Raw genomic sequence first — 27703 nt, 5'->3', positions numbered from 1 at the left:
TAATGAATAGTGAGAATCATATAAGAGGGGATATTTGAGGGATTTGGATATAATTTCCCCATCAGAAGTAGTCGTTAATTTACTATTATTTGGTTTAAGAGACCATTACTTACTTTCAGTCATCTGATGAATTTCAAGGTGTACTAATTTTTTTTAGTTACTTTAGATTGACACTCTAATGTTATTTATTTTAACTAACTCCTTAAATTATCTTAGATAATCACTTAATAAATAAATTTACTGAAGTTCTTTCAATTACAATTGGTATAAATCTGTGGTTTGCTCCACAGATTTCTGAGCATTGTCCAAAGAATAATCCAGGTCGATTTATTGTGAATGTTCCTTGATTTAACCGACCTGGAGTTGCATCAATTTTAACCCCTAATGCAGGAACTGCTCATGAGTGTACAACATCTGATGCTCTTGTTAATACTCGTACTTCTGTATTTATTGGTAGGATTGTTCGGTTATCTACATCTAGTAGTCGGAATCCATCCTTTTCTAGGTCTTGTTCTGGTGTTATATAAGTGTCAAATTCTACGTCTATGAAGTCTGAGTATTCATATCTTCAATATCATTGTCGTCCAATGGTTTTAATTGTAATTATTGCATCTACTGAATCATCAAGTAAATATAATAGTCGTAATGATGGAAGGGCAATAAAAATTAATGTAATTGCTGGTAAAGCTGTTCAGATTGTTTCAATTAAATGTCCATGAAGTATATTACGGTTAGTATAGGCAATAAATAATATATAACTTAGGGCATAACCTACAATTACTGTAATTAATAATAATACGACCATAGTATGATCATGAAAGAATGATAATTGCTCCATTAATGGTGAAGCTCCATCTTGAAGAGATAAATTTGATCATGTTGCCATTAATAAATATTTTCTAATAAAAGGTCAAACCTTTGTTTGTAGAGCTTAAATCTACTGCACTAATCTGCCATATTAGAATCTAGAGATTAATGGTAATTCTGAGTAACTATGTTCTGCAGGAGGGTTATTTTGTAGTCATTCTGTTGATCTTCTTATGTTAGCTCTAAATATAATTGCTCGGTTTGTAATCATTCTTTCTCATATAATTACAATGAATATAATGATTCCTACAATAGAAATTGTAGACCCAATTCTTGATACTACGTGTCATGATGTATATGCGTCTGGGTAGTCAGAGTATCGTCGAGGTATTCCTGCTAATCCTAGGAAGTGTTGAGGAAAGAATGTTAAATTTACTCCAATGAATATAATTGTAAATTGGATTTTTAATCATGTATTATTTATAGTTAATCCTGTAAATAGTGGATATCATTGAATGACACCTCCTATAATTGCAAATACTGCTCCTATAGATAATACATAATGAAAGTGGGCTACTACATAATATGTATCATGTAATACAATATCAAGTGATGAATTTGCTAATACTAATCCTGTTAATCCACCAATTGTAAATAGGAAAATAAATCCTAGAGCTCATAATAATGGTGGATTGAACTTGAATTTAGTTCCATATAATGTAGCTAATCATCTAAATACCTTAATTCCTGTAGGTACAGCAATAATTATTGTTGCTGATGTAAAATATGCTCGTGTGTCAACATCCATTCCTACTGTAAATATATGATGTGCTCATACAATAAATCCTATTAGTCCAATTGATAGTATAGCATAAATTATACCTAATGTTCCAAATGATTCAATTTTTCCTCTTTCTTGACATACAATATGTGAAATAATTCCGAACCCCGGTAGAATTAAAATATAAACTTCTGGGTGTCCAAAGAATCAAAATAGATGTTGATATAGAATGGGGTCACCCCCTCCTGCAGGGTCAAAGAATGATGTATTTAAATTTCGATCTGTTAATAATATAGTAATAGCTCCTGCTAAAACTGGAAGTGAAAGAAGGAGAAGTAATGCTGTAATAGCTACAGATCATACAAATAAAGGTGTTTGATCTAAAGTTATACTTTCTGATCGTATATTAATTGCTGTTGTAATGAAATTCACTGCACCAAGAATAGATGATACACCTGCTAAGTGCAGTGAAAAAATAGCTAGATCTACAGATGCACCCCCATGTGTCAATAGCTCCTGCTAGAGGAGGGTAAACTGTTCATCCTGTACCAGCACCATTATCTACTATAGAAGATGTAAGAAGAAGGGTTAGTGAAGGTGGTAGTAATCAAAAACTTATATTATTTATTCGTGGAAATGCTATATCTGGTGCACCAATTATTAGTGGAACAAGTCAATTACCAAATCCACCAATTATAATAGGTATTACTATAAAGAAAATTATTACGAATGCGTGAGCTGTAATAATAACATTATAAATCTGGTCATCCCCAATTAGAGATCCGGGTTGGCCAAGTTCAGCACGAATAAGTATTCTTATTGATGTTCCTACTATTCCTGCTCATGCTCCAAATATGAAGTATAAAGTACCAATGTCCTTATGGTTTGTTGAGAATAATCATTTTTGCGGTAAGATGGCTGAATTTTAGGTGGTAGACTGTAAATCTACTTATGAGATGTTTTCTCTCTTATCATATTTAGGTCTTATATTCAATTATGATTCTAGACTGCAATTCTAGAGGTGTAAAATTTTACTAAGGCCTAAAAGATTATTCTTTTAATTATAACTTTGAAGGTTATTAGTTTGATTAACTTAAGTCCTTAGTATAATGAAATTAAGGTTGATGTTGAAATCAATCCTATTGTTGAAATTATTACTGTTATAGGAAGAATGATTCTTGATTTTTGGGACTTTATCTTTAAAGATCACGAATTTTCTGTGTATGATATAATTAGAGCTGAGAATCTAATACGTATATAGTAGTAGAGTGTAATTGTAGTTAATACAACTATAATAGTTATAATAGTTGTTATATTGTTTTCTATTAATGATTGTATTACAATTCATTTTGGTAAGAATCCAAGGAATGGTGGTAGTCCACCTAAAGATAATAAAGATAAGAATATTATGAATTTAATTTCGGTTTTTATATTTCTGGCTGAATAAATTTGATTTATGAAAAATAAATTTATTTGCTTAAATAATAAAACTATAATTAATCTTAATAGTGAGTAAATAATGAAGTATAGTTCTCAGATGTTTTCTCTGACTGTTAATGATCTAATTATTCAACCTAGATGTCTGATTGATGAATATGCTAAAAGTTGTCGTAAGGATGTTTGATTTAAACCTCCTATTGCCCCAATAATAATTCTTAAGATAATAATTGTTCAAATAAAAGTTCTTAATTGAATACAATAAGATAAGACCATTATTGGGGCGATTTTTTGTCATGTTATTAATGTTAAACAATTATTTCATCTTGATGCTCCTATAACTTCTGGAAATCAGAAATGGGAAGGTGCAGCTCCAATCTTTAATAATAGTCTAGATCTAATTATTATTGATGGGATAAATTCTGTTTCCCATCCCATGGGATATTTTATTTGAATCAGCAAAATTGAAAATAATAATATTGTCGATGCTATTGCTTGGACAATAAAATATTTAATTGATGATTCATTTATTATTATATTTTTGTTTCTTGTTAGGAGCGGAATAAATGAAAGTAAGTTGATCTCAAGTCCTATTCAAACCCCAAATCAGGAATTTGATGAAATGGACAGGATCGTTCCTATCATTAATGTTGATAGGAAGAGAAGTTTTGTAGAGTTGTTGGTCATTAAAAAGGAGAGGATTGATACCTCTATAAATGGGGTATGAACCCATTAGCTTGTTTAGCTTACCTTTTTACATTAAGGTGTATGATGCACGTTAGTTTTTGATACTAAAGGAGGTAGTTTAATTCTATCTTATGTAATTTTAATGAAGGTAATTTTATTTACTTTATTTACCCTATCAAGGTAACCCTTTAATCAGGCACTTCATTTATTTAATATATAAATCGAAAGTTTTTTTTTGAAATTCTTTTATGTATTATTTTGTTTAATTAGGATTAATTTATCCTGCTCATTTAATTTTTTATATATATATATATAATAAATAATTTATATTAATATATTACATTTAATTGAAATTAAAGTATTATAAGTTCATCTTACCATTATCAATTGATTATTTTAATGCAATTATTTACCTAGGATTATAGCTACTTATGTTTTTAGCTTAAAATAGGTTATTATATTATAATATATATAATAATATGTAATTTAATATTTAATATTATTATAATTGGAAATAATAAATAAAATTATTAATTTAAATATAAAATATTATAATTAATATAAATAATTATATTAATTATAATAATATAGTTATGTAAATTATCTATAATTAGATTATTTAACTAATATATATGAAAGTTAACTTAATATAAAAAAAAGAATTCATATTAATAACATATTATATTAAATTACATAATTGTATAAAATATATTTATTATATTATTTAATCTTTCTTTATTTATTAGTGAAAAGAAAGATTAAATAAGAAAGAATATAATACATTTATTGCTATACATGTTCCATATTAATCTTTAATTATATATAATAGAGAAGTTGTTGTGGTCATACATAGAGGCGTTTCTTTTTTTTTTGCTAATGTTTGTGGTTTTTTTCTTTTTTTTTCTTTAAATATTTGAATCTTTTATTTTTTCCTGAATTAATAGATTTAAAATTTTCTTATTTTTTATTGTTAAAAGTTTTATTCTTGCTTGTTTCTTCACTTTTTCTTTGTATTATATGTAAGTTTTGTTAGACTAAATGTTCTTTTTGCAGTAATTTGATTTAATTATCAAGTGATTTTGGATTTAGCAATTGATTTAGTATCGGCATAATTCGTGCCAGCAGCCGCGGTTATACGATTGATACAAGTGAATATTATTGGTTAAAACAGTTGTTTATATTATTAGGGTTGAAATATAAATTTGTAAGGTGAAATGTTAAAATTTATTTGTGGCCCTTTTTATGAATCTGTGAAATTTAAATAATAAACTAGGATTACATACCCTATTATTTTAAATGTTAATTATATTTACCAGGGTACTATTAGTTAAGGTCTTTAAACCCAAAGAATTTGGCAGTATCTCATTCCATTCAGAGGAACCTACCCCATGATTGATAATACACGATTTACTCTACTTAATTTATTTGTTTGTATATCTCCGTTATCAGAGAATCTTTTTAGAGTTATAATTCTCAAGATTTATAATTATAAAATATTTCAGGTCAAGGTGCAGCTTATAGTTAAGAGGAGGTGGGTTACAATAGATTTTTGTTTATAACGGATTTGATAGTGAAATACTGTTAATGAAGGTGGATTTGATAGTAATTTAATTTATTTAATTTAACTGATATTGGCTCTGAGATGTGTACACATCGCCCGTCGCTCTCATTATTGATTATTCTATTTTATTTTAAAGTAGCTTCAATTTAGATGAGATAAGTCGTAACATAGTAGATGTACTGGAAAGTGTATCTAGGAAGAGTTTCAAGATATAACTTATTAGTAAAGTGTTTCATTTACACTGAAAATTTTTCTGTGCAAATCAGGATATCTTGATTATTTATTTTATTATATTTATTTTTTGTTTATTTAATTATTTAATATAAATAATTATATTGTATTTTTGTCTTAGTATATTTTATAGAATTGATTTTTTAAATTATAGTTTATTGGTAATGTAAGTGTTTTATGAAATATTATTTTAAATTTTTTTAAGTAGATTTTATTTATTGTACCTTTTGTATCAGGGTTTATCAAAATTTTAGTATTTATTTTACTTGTCTCGATTTGGGTTGATTTATAAATAATTTATAGTTAATGTATCATAATTATTATTAAATTATTTATAGAAATGAGATGTTAATCGTTTCCCAAGATATCTAGTTTCTTAAGAAAAAATTTAATTTTTTAAAGTTATTTGTTTTTATTTAATTTTTTAAGTAAAAATATTAACTTATTTATTCTTTAAGGGATAAGCTTTGAAGTTAATAACCTATAATTTATTTTATAGAAATATAATAGTAAGCTTTAAACCAGCTATCTTTAAGATTACGTTTTAGTTCATTATTTTTTATTTTGATTTTATAAATATTTTAGGTTTTTTATTAAGATTATTAATTTAATTTTAAAATTTTTGTAATAATGATAGAATTAGTATATTTATTTGTATGAAATTTTTACCTTGTGAACTTATTATAAGGAACTAGGCAAAATTGATTTCCGCCTGTTTATCAAAAACATGTCCTCTTGTTTATATTTTGAGGTCTGGCCTGCTCACTGAGCGTATTTTTAAAGAGCCGCGGTATTTTGACCGTGCAAAGGTAGCATAATCATTAGTCTCTTAATTAGTGGCTGGAATGAATGGCTTGACGAGAAATCAACTGTCTCTTAATAAATTTTTGAATTTAACTTTTGAGTCAAAAGGCTTAAATTCTTCTTTAGGACGAGAAGACCCTATAGAGCATGACATTTTACTTTTATATAGTTTTTTGTTTGTCTTTCTATATTTAATGATGATGTTTTGTTGGGGTGACATGAAGAATAGATAAACTCTTCATTATTATATCATTTATTTATGTTTGTTATTTTGATCCATAATTTATGATCATAAGATTAAGTTACCTTAGGGATAACAGCGTAATTGTTTTTGAGAGCTCATATCGACAAAGCAGATTGCGACCTCGATGTTGGATTAAGAAAAATTTTGGGTGCAGGAGCCCAATGATTAGGTCTGTTCGACCTTTAAATTCTTACATGATCTGAGTTCAGACCGGCGTGAGCCAGGTCGGTTTCTATCCTAAGATTGTTAATCCATATTAGTACGAAAGGACCATATGGTTAAAATATTTTTTGTTATATTGATTAATATTAATTTATTTACTATTTTGACAGATTAATGTGTTGAATTTAGAATTTATTTATGTAGATTTTTTCTACAAATAGTATTGATACTTTATGATTTATTTATATTTATTTTGAATTTTCTTTTACTGGTTATTTGTGTTTTAATTAGTGTTGCCTTTTTAACTTTATTAGAGCGTAAGGTTTTAGGTTATATTCAGATTCGAAAGGGTCCAAATAAGGTAGGTTTTGTTGGAATTCCTCAGCCATTTAGAGATGCTATTAAGTTAATTTGTAAGGAGCAGCCAATTCCTATTATATCTAATTACCTACTTTATTATTTTTCCCCTGTTTTTAATTTAATGATTTCTTTAGCCGTTTGAGTAATTTTTCCTTATTTAACTTATGTGTGTTCTTTTTCTTATGGATTTTTATTTTTTTTATGTTGTACTAGATTAGGTGTTTATACTGTTATAATTGCTGGTTGATCTTCTAATTCAAATTATTCATTATTAGGTTCTCTTCGTTCTGTTGCTCAAACAATTTCTTATGAAGTTAGTTTAGCTTTAATTTTATTGTCTTTAATTATTTTAATTGGTAGTTTTAATATGTTTGATTTTATAAACTATCAGCTTTATTGTTGATTTATTATTATTTCTTTTCCTTTAGCTTTAGCTTGTTTTGCTTCTTGCTTAGCTGAAACTAATCGTACTCCTTTTGATTTTGCTGAAGGGGAATCTGAGTTAGTTTCAGGATTTAATATTGAGTATGGTGCGGGTGGTTTTACTTTAATTTTTTTAGCTGAATATACTAGAATTGTCTTCATAAGAATGTTATTGGCTTTAATTTTTTTGGGCGGTGATTTTTATTCTTTTATATTTTTTATTAAGCTTGCTATTATATCTTTTGGTTTTATTTGGGTTCGTGGAACATTACCACGGTTCCGTTATGATAAATTAATGTACTTAGCTTGAAAAAGTTTTTACCTTTATCTTTGAATTTTTTTATTTTCTTTGTTGGTTTAAAGATTTTATTTATCTCATTTGTTTAGTGAAATTTTTTGAGAAAAGTTAATAGAAGAGTTAAACTTCTAATTTTATGTTTTCAAAACATATGCTTTTCCTAAGCTAATTAACTTTATTCCTTAATTAATTTATCTCATGCATTTGCGACATGGACATTAATTAAGAAATATGTGAAGTAAATAATTGTTAAGATTTGACCTGTTATAATATAAGGTTCTTCAACAGGTCGTTTACCAATTCACGTTAGTAAGCATACAACAACTACTATAATTCAGAATAAAATTTGATTAATAGGGTAAAATTGAATGCCTCGGAATGGTGTTTTATTATAAAATGGTAAAATTATTAAGATTCTAATTGATAAAAATAATGCAATAACACCTCCTAACTTATTAGGGATAGACCGTAGAATTGCATATGCAAATAGGAAATATCATTCTGGTTGAATGTGAACTGGTGTTACTAATGGGTTGGCAGGTACAAAGTTATCTGGATCTCCTAATAGGTAAGGATTAATTATACATAGTATAATTAATAATGATGTTATTATTACAAATGTAATAGAATCCTTAAAGGTAAAGTATGGATGGAATGGAATTTTTTCAATATCTCCATTTAGTCCAAGAGGATTATTAGATCCTGTTTCATGAAGAAAAAATAAATGAATTGCTGCTATAGCAGCAATAATAAATGGTAATACAAAATGGAATGTGAAGAATCGATTTAATGTTGCATTATCAACAGCGAATCCTCCTCATACTCATTGGACTAAATCTGTTCCTAAGTATGGGATTGCTGATAATAAATTAGTAATTACTGTTGCACCTCAAAAAGATATTTGGCCTCAGGGTAAGACATATCCTATAAATGCAGTTGCTATAACTAAAAATAAAATCACTGTACCAATTATTCAGGTATGTATATATATATAAGATCCATAGTAAATTCCCCGTCCTACATGTAAGTAAATACAAATAAAAAATATAGATGCTCCATTTGCGTGTAAGGTTCGGATAATTCAACCATTATTTACGTCTCGGCAGATGTGTACTACACTACTGAATGCTATTTCAATATTTGATGTATAATGTATAGCTAAAAATAGTCCAGTTACGATTTGAATTACCAAACATAACCCTAATAGGGATCCAAAATTTCATCAAAATGAAATATTTGTTGGGGCAGGTATGTCAATTAAAGAGTTATTAATAATTTTAATTAAAGGATGTCTTAATCGTAAGGGTTTATTCATTAGTAATTATCTTATTTTACGAATAGGTCCCTGATTAATATTGGTGATTTTAACAACTGCTAGTAGTGCTAAAAATAAATAAATTATTATTATTATTGTAACAATGAATGTTGGTCTATTATATAATTTTTCTAAAGATATTGTTATTTCTTGATAATTGATTGAATTATCAATATTTATAGTTTCGGTGTTTTTGAAAAAGTCTATAAATATAGATATATCTAGAATAATTAATATTAATATGATAAATACTCACATTACTAATGTAATAATTATAGTGATTGATTTAGGCTGAAATATTTCGTTTGATGCAATTCTTGTAATGTAAATAAATAATACTAGTATACCACCAAGAAATGTTAAAAATAAAATATATGATAATCAATATCTTTCTATTATTGTTCCTGTTATTAATCCAACTAGGAAGGTTTGAAGGATAATAAAAAGCATTATTGATATTGGGTGTCTTAATTTAATAAAATTAATATTTATTACATTTGATAATGATATAATTATTATTTTGATCATTTCAGGGGTTAGTTTATTTAAAATACCGGTTTTGGGGACCGATGATGGAAGCTTTTCCACCTCAGAAGTTTTAAAAGTGGGGGCTGTACTTATTTCCGGTTTACAAGACCGGCGTTTTTTTTAAACTATTAAAACTAATGTTTATATTCTCTATTTTTACTTCTTTATTGATTTATTTTGCTGGTGTTTATGTTTTTTCTTCTAAACGTAAACATTTATTAATGGTTCTTTTGAGATTAGAATATATTGTTCTTTCTTTATTTATGTTAGTTATTGTTTTTCTTATTGAGTTTGATTATGATTATTTTTTTCCGTTTATTTTTTTAGTTTTTTCTGTTTGTGAGGGTGCTTTAGGTCTTTCTATTTTAGTTTCAATAATTCGTTCTCATGGTAATGATTTTTTTAATTCTTTTGGTTTATCTTTATGTTAAAGTATTTATTTATAACTATTTTTTTGATCCCTCTTTGTTTATTAAATAATTGTTGATGGTTGGTTCATTCTTTAATGTTTCTGTCGGGTTTTGTTTTTATAATTTGTGTTTATTCATATGCTGATTTGAATATAATTAGATATTATTTTGGTATTGATTATTTTTCTTTTAGTTTAATTTTACTTAGTTTTTGGATTTGTTCTTTAATAATCACTGCTAGAGGTTCAGTTTATTTAAGTTCATATCATTCTAATTTTTTTGTTTTTATGGTTTTGATTTTAATAATTATGCTTTATTGTTCATTTGCTAGATTAAGTCTTCTTTCTTTTTATATTTTTTTTGAGACTAGATTAGTTCCTACTTTACTTTTAATTTTGGGTTGGGGTTATCAACCTGAGCGTTTGCAGGCTGGTGTTTATTTAATTTTTTATACTTTGGTTGCTAGATTACCTTTATTATTAGTTTTATTTAAGGTTTATGATATTTCTAATACTTTATATTTTCCTTTATTGGTTGATTTTGGTTCTTATTATTTTATGTTTTATGTATTTATAATTTTGGCTTTTTTAGTTAAGATACCTATGTTTAATTATTTTTGATTGTCTTTAGGTTTATCTGGGGGTGTTATTGTAAGATTTATTTGTTTTCGTCAGGTTGATTTAAAGTCTTTAATTGCATATTCTTCTGTTGCTCATATAAGAATGGTTATTGGTGGATTGATGACTATGAATTGATGAGGTTGTGTAGGTTCTCTTTCTCTAATGGTTGGTCATGGTTTATGTTCTTCTGGTTTATTTTGTTTATCTAATATTATTTATGAACGTTTAGGTAGACGAAGATTATTAATTAACAAGGGTATAATTAATTTGATGCCAAGAATGGCTTTATGACGATTTCTTTTAAGATCATCAAATATGGCTGCTCCTCCTTCTTTAAATTTGGTAGGTGAAATTAGATTATTAAATAGAATTATATCTTGATCTTCTTTTAGATTCTTTGCTTTGATTTTTTTTATCTTTTTTTAGAGCTGTTTATACTTTGTATATATATTCTTATTCTCAGCATGGGAATTATTATTCTGGTGTTTATACTTGTTCTCTTGGTTATTTTCGTGAATATCATCTTTTACTTTTACATTGATTGCCTTTAAATATTCTCTGTTTAAAGGGTGAATATTTCTTTGTTTAGTTTGCTTAAGTATTTTAATTAAAAATATTGTTTTGTGGAATCAATGATATGAAGTTTTTCATCTTAGGCCGTGAATTTATTTTCTATTTGTTCTTTGAGTTTTTTTTCTTTGTTTATTTCGAGAACTATAATTTTTATTTTAGGTATTTATTATTTAATAATTGATTATAGAGTTTTTGTTGAGTGAGAGCTTTTCAATTTAAATGGTTCTATAGTTGTTATAACTTTAATTTTGGATTGAATATCTCTTATTTTTATATCTTTTGTTATATATATTTCTTCTTTGGTTATTTATTATAGAGAGGATTATATATCTGGTGAAAAGAATATAAATCGTTTTATTATTATTGTTTTAATATTTATTCTTTCTATAGGTTTTTTAATTATTAGTCCTAATTTAATTAGAATTTTATTAGGTTGAGATGGTTTAGGTTTAGTTTCTTATTGTTTAGTTATTTATTATCAAAATGTAAAATCTTATAGTGCTGGTATATTAACTGCACTTTCTAATCGTATTGGTGATGTTGCTATTTTAATTTCTATTGCATGAATGTTAAATTTTGGTGGTTGAAATTATATTTATTATTATGATTTTATTTCTAATTCTTTTGAAATAAAGCTCATTACTATATTAATTGTTTTAGCAGCTATAACTAAGAGAGCTCAGATTCCTTTCTCTTCATGACTTCCTGCTGCTATAGCAACTCCTACTCCTGTTTCTGCTTTAGTTCATTCTTCTACTCTTGTTACTGCTGGTGTTTATTTATTAATTCGTTTTAGACCAATATTGGATACTTATAATTGTGGTTGATTTTTACTTTTAATTGGTTGTATAACTATATTTATGGCTGGATTGGGCGCTAATTTTGATTTTGATTTAAAGAAGATTATTGCTCTTTCTACTTTAAGACAACTTGGTTTAATAATAAGAATTTTGGCTATGGTTATCCAAAGCTTGCATTTTTTCATTTATTGGCTCATGCTTTATTTAAGGCATTATTATTTATATGTGCAGGTTCAATAATTCATAATTTGAAGGATTCTCAGGATATTCGTTTTATAGGATCAATTGTTAATTTCATACCTTTAACTTCAGTTTGTTTTAATGTTTCTAGTTTATCTTTGTGTGGAATACCTTTTTTAGCGGGATTTTATTCAAAGGATTTAATTCCTGAGATGGTTTGTTTAAGATGAATTAATTGTTTAATTTTTTTCTTTATTTTTTTTCTACTGGTTTAACTGCTTCTTATTCTTTTCGTTTGTTTTATTATTCAATATCTGGTGATAATAATTTTTATTCTAGATTTTCTTTTGATGATAAGGGTTATTATATTTCATTTGGAATAATTGGTCTATTGTTTGTTGCTGTTTTTGGTGGTAGTCTTTTATCTTGATTAATTTTTCCTATTCCTCATGTGATTGCTTTACCTTATTATTTAAAGTTTTTAACTATTACAGTTGTTATTTTAGGTGCTTATTTAGGTTATCTTATTTCTAATTTTGATTTTTCTCATAATTTATTTTCTTTAAGTATACTTTCTTTTGTTAGATTTGCTGGTTCTATATGATTTATACCTTTTCTTTCAACTAAGTTTATTAGATATATTCCTTTAAAAATAGGTTATTATTCATCTAAGTCATTTGATTATGGTTGAGGTGAATTACTTGGTGGTCAAGGTTTATATAGATTATTTATTTATTTAATTGGTTATATTCAAGGTTGATATGATTCTAATTTCAAGATTTATCTTTTAACTTTTATTTTTTGAATATTTATTTTGGTAATATTGTTTTTCGTTTACTTAAATAGCTTATAATTAGAGCGTGACACTGAAGATGTTAAGGAAGTATTTTTACTTTTAAGTATTTATAAATATAGATATATTATTTTTACAGTGAAAATGTAATGTTTTATTTAAACTATATAAATTTTAGAAATGTTAACGGAGTTTAACCGCTAATATAAAAAGTTAGCAGCTTTCATATTGGCTTTATATTTCCTTAATTGGAACTATTATAGTTCAATTATATTATTAACAGTAATACGCCTCTTTTTGGCTTCAATTAATAAGAATAAGGGTAGTACATACCAATCTTCCAGGTCGAAACTGACTGCAATATTTCGCTTCTTATTCTATTTAAGGTTGATTGATAATATCAATACTTTTTGAATGCAACCCAAATGTTATATTTAACTACAACCCTTTATTCTGCTCATTGTAATGCTCCTTGGTTTCATTCATGGTATAGTCTTCCTAATAGAACTAGAATAAAAAATATTGTTGATACTGTTCAGATTATAATGTCTGAAGTTTTAAAAATAATTACAATTGGTAGAATTAGTGCAATTTCTACATCAAAAATTAAAAAGATTACTGCGATTAGGAAGAATCGTATTGAGAATGGTATTCGTGCTGATCTTTTTGGATCAAACCCACATTCAAATGGTGATCTTTTTTCTCGATCATTAATTAATTTTTTTGATAGTGTTGTTGCCAGGATTATAACAATTATTGGAATAATAAATCTAATGAAAACTCTTGTTGATAGAATTAGAATTGTTTTTCTTGATTTATATCAAGCTTTCTGATTGGAAGTCAAATGTACTATTTATACTAGAAAAACAATTATCTACCTCATCAATAAATAGAGATATATAAGAATAATCATACTACGTCTACGAAGTGTCAGTATCATGCTGCTGCTTCAAATCCAAAGTGATGTCTTGGTGAAAATTGATTTATTGAGTGTCGAAGTAGACATGTTGATAAAAAGATTGTTCCAATAATTACGTGTAAACCATGGAATCCTGTTGCAACAAAGAATGTTGATCCATAAACTGCATCTGCAATGGTAAAAGGTGCTTCTCAATATTCATATGCTTGAAGTATTGTAAAGTATAGTCCTAATAACACTGTGAAGAATAATCCTTGTAGTGCTTGAGTATGATTAGATTCCATTAAACTATGATGTGCTCATGTTACTGTTACTCCTGATGCTAAAAGAATAGCTGTATTAAGTAATGGAATTTGTATAGGGTTAAAGGGTTGAATTCCTATTGGAGGTCATAGTATTCCTAGTTCAATTGTTGGTGCTAATCTTCTTCTAAAGAATGCTCAAAAAAAAGAAACGAAAAATAATACCTCTGATGCAATAAATAAAATTATTCCTCATCGTAATCCAATTGATACAAATCCTGTATGTAATCCTTGATATGTTCCTTCTCGTACTACATCTTGTCATCATTGAATTATAGTTAGTAGGGTAATTCCAAATCCAATTATGAATAAGTTAATATTAAATAGGTGGAATCATTTTGCTAGTCCTGATACTAGGACTATTGCTCCAATTGCTCCTGTTAATGGTCAAGGTCTATAGTCTACTAAGTGGAATGGGTGGTTTGAGTGAGTTGTTAACATAGGTTTAATATACTTCTCTAGAATATAGAGTTCTTAGAATTGAGAAAACATAGGCTTCAATTATTGCTACTGCTGATTCTAGAATTAATAGAAGTATTTGACCAATAATTAGTAATGAGATTAAGTTTATTGCTATAGATGGTCCTGTGTTTCCTAATAAGGTTAATAATAAGTGTCCTGCAATTATATTTGCTGCCAACCGTACTGCTAATGTACCTGGTCGAATAACATTACTAATTGTTTCAATTAGTACTATAAATGATATTAATGCAGGCGGTGTACCTTGTGGTACAAGGTGTGTAAATATATGATTAGTATGGTTAATTCATCCAAATAATATAAATCTTAGCCATATAGGTAGGGCAATTGCAAATGTTAATGCTAAATGTCTTGTTCTAGTAAAAATATAAGGGAATAATCCTATGAAATTGTTAAATAATATTATAATAAAAATTGAGATGAAAATGAATGTTGTTCCATTAAATGATTTTGGTCCAAGAAGTGTTTTAAATTCATTATGTAAGGTTAAATTTAGTTTATTTCAGAGAATGTTAATTCGTGATGGTGTAAGTCAAAATAGTGATGGGATTAATAATAGTCCTAGAAATGTTCTAGTTCAATTTAATGATAAATTAAAGATGTTAGTTGATGGGTCAAATGTTGAGAATAGATTTGTTATCATTTTCAATTTAAGTTTTTTATTTCAATTGTTCCTTTTTCTGCTCTTTTAATAAGGTTAGGTTTAAATGAGAAGAAGTTTATTTGATTAAACAAGATTAATGTAGCTGAAAATATAATGAATAGTGAGAATCATATAAGAGGGGATATTTGAGGGATTTGGATATAATTTCCCCATCAGAAGTAGTCGTTAATTTACTATTATTTGGTTTAAGAGACCATTACTTACTTTCAGTCATCTGATGAATTTCAAGGTGTACTAATTTTTTTTAGTTACTTTAGATTGACACTCAAATGTTATTTATTTTAACTAACTCCTTAAATTATCTTAGATAATCACTTAATAAATAAATTTACTGAAGTTCTTTCAATTACAAATGGTATAAATCTGTGGTTTGCTCCACAGATTTCTGAGCATTGTCCAAAGAATAATCCAGGTCGATTTATTGTGAATGTTCCTTGATTTAACTGACCTGGCGTTGCATCAATTTTAACCCCTAATGCAGGAACTGCTCATGAGTGTAGAACATCTGATGCTCTTGTTAATACTCGTACTTCTGTATTTATTGGTAGGATTGTTCGGTTATCTACATCTAGTAGTCGGAATCCATCATTTTCTAGGTCTTGTTCTGGTGTTATATAAGTGTCAAATTCTACGTCTATGAAGTCTGAATATTCATATCTTCAATATCATTGTCGTCCAATGGTTTTAATTGTAATTATTGCATCTACTGAATCATCAAGTAAATATAATAGTCGTAATGATGGAAGGGCAATAAAAATTAATGTAATTGCTGGTAAAGCTGTTCAGATTGTTTCAATTAAATGTCCATGAAGTATATTACGGTTAGTATAGGCAATAAATAATATATAACTTAGGGCATAACCTACAATTACTGTAATTAATAATAATACGACCATAGTATGATCATGAAAGAATGATAATTGCTCCATTAATGGTGAAGCTCCATCTTGAAGAGATAAATTTGATCATGTTGCCATTAATAAATATTTTCTAATAAAAGGTCAAACCTTTATTTGTAGAGCTTAAATCTACTGCACTAATCTGCCATATTAGAATATAGAGATTAATGGTAATTCTGAGTAACTATGTTCTGCAGGAGGGTTATTTTGTAGTCATTCTGTTGATCCTCTTATGTTAGCTCTAAATATAATTGCTCGGTTTGTAATCATTCTTTCTCATATAATTACAATGAATATAATGATTCCTACAATAGAAATTGTAGACCCAATTCTTGATACTACGTTTCATGATGTATATGCGTCTGGGTAGTCAGAGTATCGTCGAGGTATTCCTGCTAATCCTAGGAAGTGTTGAGGAAAGAATGTTAAATTTACTCCAATGAATATAATTGTAAATTGGATTTTTAATCATGTATTATTTATAGTTAATCCTGTAAATAGTGGATATCATTGAATGACACCTCCTATAATTGCAAATACGGCTCCTATAGATAATACATAATATTAGATAAACAAAATAAACCAGAAGAACATAAACCATGACCAACCATTAGAGAAAGAGAACCTACACAACCTCATCAATTCATAGTCATCAATCCACCAATAACCATTCTTATATGAGCAACAGAAGAATATGCAATTAAAGACTTTAATCAACCTGACGAAAACAAATAAATCTTACAATAACACCCCCAGATAAACCTAAAGACAATCAAAAATAATTAAACTTTAAACCCAAATAAGAAATAACCTTTATAACACGAAAAATACCATAACCACCTAACTTTAATAAAACACCAGCAAGAATTATTCTACCTGAAATAGGGGCCTCTACATGAGCCTTAGGAAGTCATAAATGAACCAAAAACATAGGTATCTTAACTAAAAAAGCCAAAATTATAAATACATAAAACATAAAATAATAAGAACCAAAATCAACAAATAAAGGAAAATATAAAGTATTAGAAAAATCATAAACCTTAAATAAAACTAATAATAAAGGTAATCTAGCAACCAAAGTATAAAAAATTAAATAAACACCAGCCTGCAAACGCTCAGGTTGATAACCCCAACCCAAAATTAAAAGTAAAGTAGGAACTAATCTAGCCTCAAAAAAAATATAAAAAGAAAGAAGACTTAATCTAGCAAATGAACAATAAAGCATAATTATTAAAATCAAAACCATAAAAACAAAAAAATTAGAATGATATGAACTTAAATAAACTGAACCTCTAGCAGTGATTATTAAAGAACAAATCCAAAAACTAAGTAAAATTAAACTAAAAGAAAAATAATCAATACCAAAATAATATCTAATTATATTCAAATCAGCATATGAATAAACACAAATTATAAAAACAAAACCCGACAGAAACATTAAAGAATGAACCAACCATCAACAATTATTTAATAAACAAAGAGGGATCAAAAAATAGTTATAAATAAATACTTTAACATAAAGATAAACCAAAAGAATTAAAAAAATCATTACCATGAGAACGAATTATTGAAACTAAAATAGAAAGACCTAAAGCACCCTCACAAACAGAAAAAACTAAAAAAATAACAGGAAAAAAATAATCATAATCAAACTCAATAAGAAAAACAATAACTAACATAAATAAAGAAAGAACAATATATTCTAATCTCAAAAGAACCATTAATAAATGTTTACGTTTAGAAGAAAAAACATAAACACCAGCAAAATAAATCAATAAAGAAGTAAAAATAGAGAATATAAACATTAGTTTTAATAGTTTAAAAAAACGCCGGTCTTGTAAACCGGAAATAAGTCCAGCCCCCACTTTTAAAACTTCAGAGGTGGAAAAGCTTCCATCATCGGTCCCCAAAACCGGTATTTTAAATAAACTAACCTCTGAAATGATCAAAATAATAATTATATCATTATCAAATGTAATAAATATTAATTTTATTAAATTAAGACACCCAATATCTATAATGCTTTTTATTATCCTTCAAACCTTCCTAGTTGGATTAATAACAGGAACAATAATAGAAAGATATTGATTATCATATGTTTTATTTTTAACATTTCTTGGTGGTATACTAGTATTATTTATTTACATTACAAGAATTGCATCAAACGAAATATTTCAGCCTAAATCAATCACTATAATTATTACATTAATAATGTGAGTATTTATCATATTAATATTAATTATTCTAGATATATCTATATTTATAGACTTTTTCAAAAACACCGAAACTATAAATATTGATAATTCAATCAATTATCAAGAAATAACAATATCTTTAGAAAAATTATATAATAGACCAACATTCATTATTACAATAATAATAATAATTTATTTATTTTTAGCACTACTAGCAGTTGTTAAAATCACCAATATTAATCAGGGACCTATTCGTAAAATAAGATAATTACTAATGAATAAACCCTTACGATTAAGACATCCTTTAATTAAAATTATTAATAACTCTTTAATTGACTTACCTGCCCCAACAAATATTTCATTTTGATGAAATTTTGGATCCCTATTAGGGTTATGTTTGGTAATTCAAATCGTAACTGGACTATTTTTAGCTATACATTATACATCAAATATTGAAATAGCATTCAGTAGTGTAGTACACATCTGCCGAGACGTAAATAATGGTTGAATTATCCGAACCTTACACGCAAATGGAGCATCTATATTTTTTATTTGTATTTACTTACATGTAGGACGGGGAATTTACTATGGATCTTATATATATATATATACATACCTGAATAATTGGTACAGTGATTTTATTTTTAGTTATAGCAACTGCATTTATAGGATATGTCTTACCCTGAGGCCAAATATCTTTTTGAGGTGCAACAGTAATTACTAATTTATTATCAGCAATCCCATACTTAGGAACAGATTTAGTCCAATGAGTATGAGAAGGATTCGCTGTTGATAATGCAACATTAAATCGATTCTTCACATTCCATTTTGTATTACCATTTATTATTGCTGCTATAGCAGCAATTCATTTATTTTTTCTTCACCAAACAGGATCTAATAATCCTCTTGGACTAAATGGAGATATTGAAAAAATTCCATTCCATCCATACTTTACCTTTAAGGATTCTATTACATTTGTAATAATAACATCATTATTAATTATACTATGTTTAATTAATCCTTACCTATTAGGAGATCCAGATAACTTTGTACCTGCCAACCCATTAGTAACACCAGTTCACATTCAACCAGAATGATATTTCCTATTTGCATATGCAATTCTACGATCTATCCCTAATAAGTTAGGAGGTGTTATTGCAATATTTTTATCAATTAGAATCTTAATAATTTTACCATTTTATAATAAAACACCATTCCGAGGCATTCAATTTTACCCTATTAATCAAATTTTATTCTGAATTATAGTAGTTGTATGCTTACTAACGTGAATTGGTAAACGACCTGTTGAAGAACCTTATATTATAACAGGTCAAATCTTAACAATTATTTACTTCACATATTTCTTAATTAATGTCCATGTCGCAAACGCATGAGATAAATTAATTAAGGAATAAAGTTAATTAGCTTAGGAAAAGCATATGTTTTGAAAACATAAAATTAGAAGTTTAACTCTTCTATTAACTTTTCTCAAAAAATTTCACTAAACAAATGAGATAAATAAAATCTTTAAACCAACAAAGAAAATAAAAAAATTCAAAGATAAAGGTAAAAAACTTTTTCAAGCTAAGTACATTAATTTATCATAACGGAACCGTGGTAATGTTCCACGAACCCAAATAAAACCAAAAGATATAATAGCAAGCTTAATAAAAAATATAAAAGAATAAAAATCACCGCCCAAAAAAATTAAAGCCAATAACATTCTTATGAAGACAATTCTAGTATATTCAGCTAAAAAAATTAAAGTAAAACCACCCGCACCATACTCAATATTAAATCCTGAAACTAACTCAGATTCCCCTTCAGCAAAATCAAAAGGAGTACGATTAGTTTCAGCTAAGCAAGAAGCAAAACAAGCTAAAGCTAAAGGAAAAGAAATAATAATAAATTAACAATAAAGCTGATAGTTTATAAAATCAAACATATTAAAACTACCAATTAAAATAATTAAAGACAATAAAATTAAAGCTAAACTAACTTCATAAGAAATTGTTTGAGCAACAGAACGAAGAGAACCTAATAATGAATAATTTGAATTAGAAGATCAACCAGCAATTATAACAGTATAAACACCTAATCTAGTACAACATAAAAAAAATAAAAATCCATAAGAAAAAGAACACATATAAGTTAAATAAGGAAAAATTACTCAAACGGCTAAAGAAATCATTAAATTAAAAACAGGGGAAAAATAATAAAGTAGGTAATTAGATATAATAGGAATTGGCTGCTCCTTACAAATTAACTTAATAGCATCTCTAAATGGCTGAGGAATTCCAAAGAACCTACCTTATCTGGACCCTTTCGAATCTGAATATAACCTAAAACCTTACGCTCTAATAAAGTTAAAAAGGCAACACTAATTAAAACACAAATAACCAATAAAAGAAAATTCAAAATAAATATAAATAAATCATAAAGTATCAATACTATTTGTAGAAAAAATCTACATAAATGAATTCTAAATTCAACACATTAATCTGTCAAAATAGTAAATAAATTAATATTAATCAATATAACAAAAAATATTTTAACCATATGGTCCTTTCGTACTAATATGGATTAACAATCTTAGGATAGAAACCGACCTGGCTCACGCCGGTCTGAACTCAGATCATGTAAGAATTTAAAGGTCGAACAGACCTAATCATTGGGCTCCTGCACCCAAAATTTTTCTTAATCCAACATCGAGGTCGCAATCTGCTTTGTCGATATGAGCTCTCAAAAACAATTACGCTGTTATCCCTAAGGTAACTTAATCTTATGATCATAAATTATGGATCAAAATAACAAACATAAATAAATGATATAATAATGAAGAGTTTATCTATTCTTCATGTCACCCCAACAAAACATCATCATTAAATATAGAAAGACAAACAAAAAACTATATAAAAGTAAAATGTCAAGCTCTATAGGGTCTTCTCGTCCTAAAGAAGAATTTAAGCCTTTTGACTCAAAAGTTAAATTCAAAAATTTATTAAGAGACAGTTGATTTCTCGTCAAGCCATTCATTCCAGCCACTAATTAAGAGACTAATGATTATGCTACCTTTGGACGGTCAAAATACCGCGGCTCTTTAAAAATACGCTCAGTGAGCAGGCCAGACCTCAAAATATAAACAAGAGGACATGTTTTTGATAAACAGGCGGAAATCAATTTTGCCTAGTTCCTTATAATAAGTTCACAAGGTAAAAATTTCATACAAATAAATATACTAATTCTATCATTATTACAAAAATTTTAAAATTAAATTAATAATCTTAATAAAAAACCTAAAATATTTATAAAATCAAAATAAGAAATAATGAACTAAAACGTAATCTTAAAGATAGCTGGTTTAAAGCTTACTATTATATTTCTATAAAATAAATTATAGGTTATTAACTTCAAAGCTTATCCCTTAAAGAATAAATAAGTTAATATTTTTACTTAAAAAATTAAATAAAAACAAATAACTTTAAAAAATTAAATTTTTTCTTAAGAAACTAGATATCTTGGGAAACGATTAACATCTCATTTCTATAAATAATTTAATAATAATTATGATACATTAACTATAAATTATTTATAAATCAACCCAAATCGAGACAAGTAAAATAAATACTAAAATTTTGATAAACCCTGATACAAAAGGTACAATAAATAAAATCTACTTAAAAAAATTTAAAATAATATTTCATAAAACACTTACATTACACCAATAAACTATAATTTAAAAATCAATTCTATAAAATATACTAAGACAAAAATACAATAAAATTATTTATATTAAATAATTAAATAAACAAAAAATAAATATAATAAAATAAATAATCAAGATATCCTGATTTGCACAGAAAAATTTTCAGTGTAAATGAAACACTTTACTAATAAGTTATATCTTGAAACTCTTCCTAGATACACTTTCCAGTACATCTACTATGTTACGACTTATCTCATCTAAATTGAAGCTACTTTAAAATAAAATAGAATAATCAATAATGAGAGCGACGGGCGATGTGTACACATCTCAGAGCCAATATCAGTTAAATTAAATAAATTAAATTACTATCAAATCCACCTTCATTAACAGTATTTCACTATCAAATCCGTTATAAACAAAAATCTATTGTAACCCTCCTCCTCTTAACTATAAGCTGCACCTTGACCTGAAATATTTTATAATTATAATTCTTGAGAATTATAACTCTAAAAAGATTCTCTGATAACGGAGATATACAAACAAATAAATTAAGTAGAGTAAATCGTGTATTATCAATCATGGGGTAGGTTCCTCTGAATGGAATGAGATACCGCCAAATTCTTTGGGTTTAAAGACCTTAACTAATAGTACCCTTGTAAATATAATTAACATTTAAAATAATAGGGTATCTAATCCTAGTTTATTATTTAAATTTCACAGATTCATAAAAAGGGCCACAAATAAATTTTAACATTTCACCTTACAAATTTATATTTCAACCCTAATAATATAAACAACTGTTTTAACCAATAATATTCACTTGTATCAATCATATAACCGCGGCTGCTGGCACGAATTATGCCGATACTAAATCAATTGCTAAATCCAAAATCACTTGATAATTAAAACAAATTACTGCAAAAAGAACATTTAGTCTAACAAAACTTACATATAATACAAAGAAAAAGTGAATAAACAAGCAAGAATAAAACTTTTAAAAATAAAAAATAAGAAAATTTTAAATCTATTAATTCAGGAAAAAATAAAAGATTCAAATATTTAAAGAAAAAAAAAGAAAAAAACCACAAACATTAACAAAAAAAAAAGAAACGCCCCTATGTATGACCACAACAACTTCTCTATTATATATAATTAAAGATTAATATGGAACATGTATAGCAATAAATGTATTATATTCTTTCTTATTTAATCTTTCTTTTCACTAATAAATAAAGAAAGATTAAATAATATAATAAATATATTTTATACAATTATGTAATTTAATATAATATGTTATTAATATGAATTCTTTTTTTTATATTAAGTTAACTTTCATATATATTAGTTAAATAATCAAATTATAGATAATTTACATAATTATATTATTATAATTAATATAATTATTTATATTATTATAATATTTTATATTTAAATTAATAATTTTATTTATTATTTCCAATTATAATAATATTAAATATTAAATTACATATTATTATATATATTATATTATAATAACCTATTTTAAGCTAAAAACATAAGTAGCTATAATCCTAGGTAAATAATTGCATTAAAATAATCAATTGATAATGGTAAGATGAACTTATAATACTTTAATTTCAATTAAATGTAATATATTAATATAAATTATTTATTATATATATATATAAAAAAAATGAGCAGGATAAATTAATCCTAATTAAACAAAATAATACATAAAAGAATTTCAAAAAAAACTTTCGATTTATATATTAAATAAATGAAGTGCCTGATTAAAGGGTTACCTTGATAGGGTAAATAAAGTAAATAAAATTACCTTCATTAAAATTACATAAGATAGAATTAAACTACCTCCTTTAGTATCAAAAACTAACGTGCATCATACACCTTAATGTAAAAAGGTAAGCTAAACAAGCTAATGGGTTCATACCCCATTTATAGAGGTATCAATCCTCTCCTTTTTAATGACCAACAACTCTACAAAACTTCTCTTCCTATCAACATTAATGATAGGAACGATCCTGTCCATTTCATCAAATTCCTGATTTGGGGTTTGAATAGGACTTGAGATCAACTTACTTTCATTTATTCCGCTCCTAACAAGAAATAAAAATATAATAATAAATGAATCATCAATTAAATATTTTATTGTCCAAGCAATAGCATCGACAATATTATTATTTTCAATTTTGCTGATTCAAATAAAATATCCCATGGGATGGGAAACAGAATTTATCCCATCAATAATAATTAGATCTAGACTATTATTAAAGATTGGAGCTGCACCTTTCCATTTCTGATTTCCAGAAGTTATAGGAGCATCAAGATGAAATAATTGTTTAACATTAATAACATGACAAAAAATCGCCCCAATAATGGTCTTATCTTATTGTATTCAATTAAGAACTTTTATTTGAACAATTATTATCTTAAGAATTATTATTGGGGCAATAGGAGGTTTAAATCAAACATCCTTACGACAACTTTTAGCATATTCATCAATCAGACATCTAGGTTGAATAATTAGATCATTAACAGTCAGAGAAAACATCTGAGAACTATACTTCATTATTTACTCACTATTAAGATTAATTATAGTTTTATTATTTAAGCAAATAAATTTATTTTTCATAAATCAAATTTATTCAGCCAGAAATATAAAAACCGAAATTAAATTCATAATATTCTTATCTTTATTATTCTTTAGGTGGACTACCACCATTCCTTGGATTCTTACCAAAATGAATTGTAATACAATCATTAATAGAAAACAATATAACAACTATTATAACTATTATAGTTGTATTAACTACAATTACACTCTACTACTATATACGTATTTGATTCTCAGCTCTAATTATATCATACACAGAAAATTCGTGATCTATAAAGATAAAGTCCCAAAAATCAAGAATCATTCTTCCTATAACAGTAATAATTTCAACAATAGGATTGATTTCAACATCAACCTTAATTTCATTATACTAAGGACTTAAGTTAATCAAACTAATAACCTTCAAAGTTATAATTAAAAGAATAATCTTTTAGGCCTTAGTAAAATTTTACACCTCTAGAATTGCAGTCTAGAATCATAATTGAATATAAGACCTAAATATGATAAGAGAGAAAACATCTCATAAGTAGATTTACAGTCTACCACCTAAAATTCAGCCATCTTACCGCAAAAATGATTATTCTCAACAAACCATAAGGACATTGGTACTTTATACTTCATATTTGGAGCATGAGCAGGAATAGTAGGAACATCAATAAGAATACTTATTCGTGCTGAACTTGGCCAACCCGGATCTCTAATTGGGGATGACCAGATTTATAATGTTATTATTACAGCTCACGCATTCATAATAATTTTCTTTATAGTAATACCTATTATAATTGGTGGATTTGGTAATTGACTTGTTCCACTAATAATTGGTGCACCAGATATAGCATTTCCACGAATAAATAATATAAGTTTTTGATTACTACCACCTTCACTAACCCTTCTTCTTACATCTTCTATAGTAGATAATGGTGCTGGTACAGGATGAACAGTTTACCCTCCTCTAGCAGGAGCTATTGCACACGGGGGTGCATCTGTAGATCTAGCTATTTTTTCACTGCACTTAGCAGGTGTATCATCTATTCTTGGTGCAGTGAATTTCATTACAACAGCAATTAATATACGATCAGAAAGTATAACTTTAGATCAAACACCTTTATTTGTATGATCTGTAGCTATTACAGCATTACTTCTCCTTCTTTCACTTCCAGTTTTAGCAGGAGCTTTTACTATATTATTAACAGATCGAAATTTAAATACATCATTCTTTGACCCTGCAGGAGGGCGTGACCCAATTCTATATCAACATCTATTTTGATTCTTTGGACACCCAGAAGTTTATATTTTAATTCTACCGGGGTTCGGAATTATTTCACATATTGTATGTCAAGAAAGAGGAAAAATTGAATCATTTGGAACATTAGGTATAATTTATGCTATACTATCAATTGGACTAATAGGATTTATTGTATGAGCACATCATATATTTACAGTAGGAATGGATGTTGACACACGAGCATATTTTACATCAGCAACAATAATTATTGCTGTACCTACAGGAATTAAGGTATTTAGATGATTAGCTACATTATATGGAACTAAATTCAAGTTCAATCCACCATTATTATGAGCTCTAGGATTTATTTTCCTATTTACAATTGGTGGATTAACAGGATTAGTATTAGCAAATTCATCACTTGATATTGTATTACATGATACATATTATGTAGTAGCCCACTTTCATTATGTATTATCTATAGGAGCAGTATTTGCAATTATAGGAGGTGTCATTCAATGATATCCACTATTTACAGGATTAACTATAAATAATACATGATTAAAAATCCAATTTACAATTATATTCATTGGAGTAAATTTAACATTCTTTCCTCAACACTTCCTAGGATTAGCAGGAATACCTCGACGATACTCTGACTACCCAGACGCATATACATCATGAAACGTAGTATCAAGAATTGGGTCTACAATTTCTATTGTAGGAATCATTATATTCATTGTAATTATATGAGAAAGAATGATTACAAACCGAGCAATTATATTTAGAGCTAACATAAGAAGATCAACAGAATGACTACAAAATAACCCTCCTGCAGAACATAGTTACTCAGAATTACCATTAATCTCTAGATTCTAATATGGCAGATTAGTGCAGTAGATTTAAGCTCTACAAATAAAGGTTTGACCTTTTATTAGAAAATATTTATTAATGGCAACATGATCAAATTTATCTCTTCAAGATGGAGCTTCACCATTAATGGAGCAATTATCATTCTTTCATGATCATACTATGGTCGTATTATTATTAATTACAGTAATTGTAGGTTATGCCCTAAGTTATATATTATTTATTGCCTATACTAACCGTAATATACTTCATGGACATTTAATTGAAACAATCTGAACAGCTTTACACGCAAATACCTTAATTTTTATTGCCCTTCCATCATTATGACTATTATATTTACTTGATGATTTAGTAGATGCAATAATTACAATTAAAACCATTGGATGACAATGATATTGAAGATATGAATATTCAGACTTCATAGACGTAGAATTTGACACTTATATAACACCAGAACAAGACCTAGAAAATGATGGATTCCGACTACTAGATGTAGATAACCGAACAATCCTACCAATAAATACAGAAGTACGAGTATTAACAAGAGCATCAGATGTTCTACACTCATGAGCAGTTCCTGCATTAGGGGTTAAAATTGATGCAACGCCAGGTCGGTTAAATCAAGGAACATTCACAATAAATCTACCTGGATTATTCTTTGGACAATGCTCAGAAATCTGTGGAGCAAACCACAGATTTATACCAATTGTAATTGAAAGAACTTCAGTAAATTTATTTATTAAGTGATTATCTAAGATAATTTAAGGAGTTAGTTAAAATAAATAACATTAGAGTGTCAATCTAAAGTAACTAAAAAA

General features: G+C 26.9%; 1 long non-coding RNA gene across 1 annotated transcript; it reads right to left on the bottom strand.

Moving 5' to 3' along the window:
- Positions 1 to 202: 202 nt before the first annotated feature.
- Positions 203 to 27628, bottom strand: LOC126278638 (uncharacterized). Its single transcript, XR_007550746.1, has 2 exons — positions 27532 to 27628; positions 203 to 357 (listed from the first exon to the last, which is right to left on the bottom strand). It is a non-coding gene; the product is annotated as an uncharacterized LOC126278638 (long non-coding RNA).
- Positions 27629 to 27703: the final 75 nt, after the last annotated feature.

This window comes from Schistocerca gregaria, chromosome 6 (assembly GCF_023897955.1).
Source record: "Schistocerca gregaria isolate iqSchGreg1 chromosome 6, iqSchGreg1.2, whole genome shotgun sequence".
In the NCBI taxonomy this organism is placed as follows: Eukaryota; Metazoa; Arthropoda; class Insecta; order Orthoptera; family Acrididae; genus Schistocerca; species Schistocerca gregaria.
This window is presented reverse-complemented; position numbering and strand designations above follow the sequence as displayed.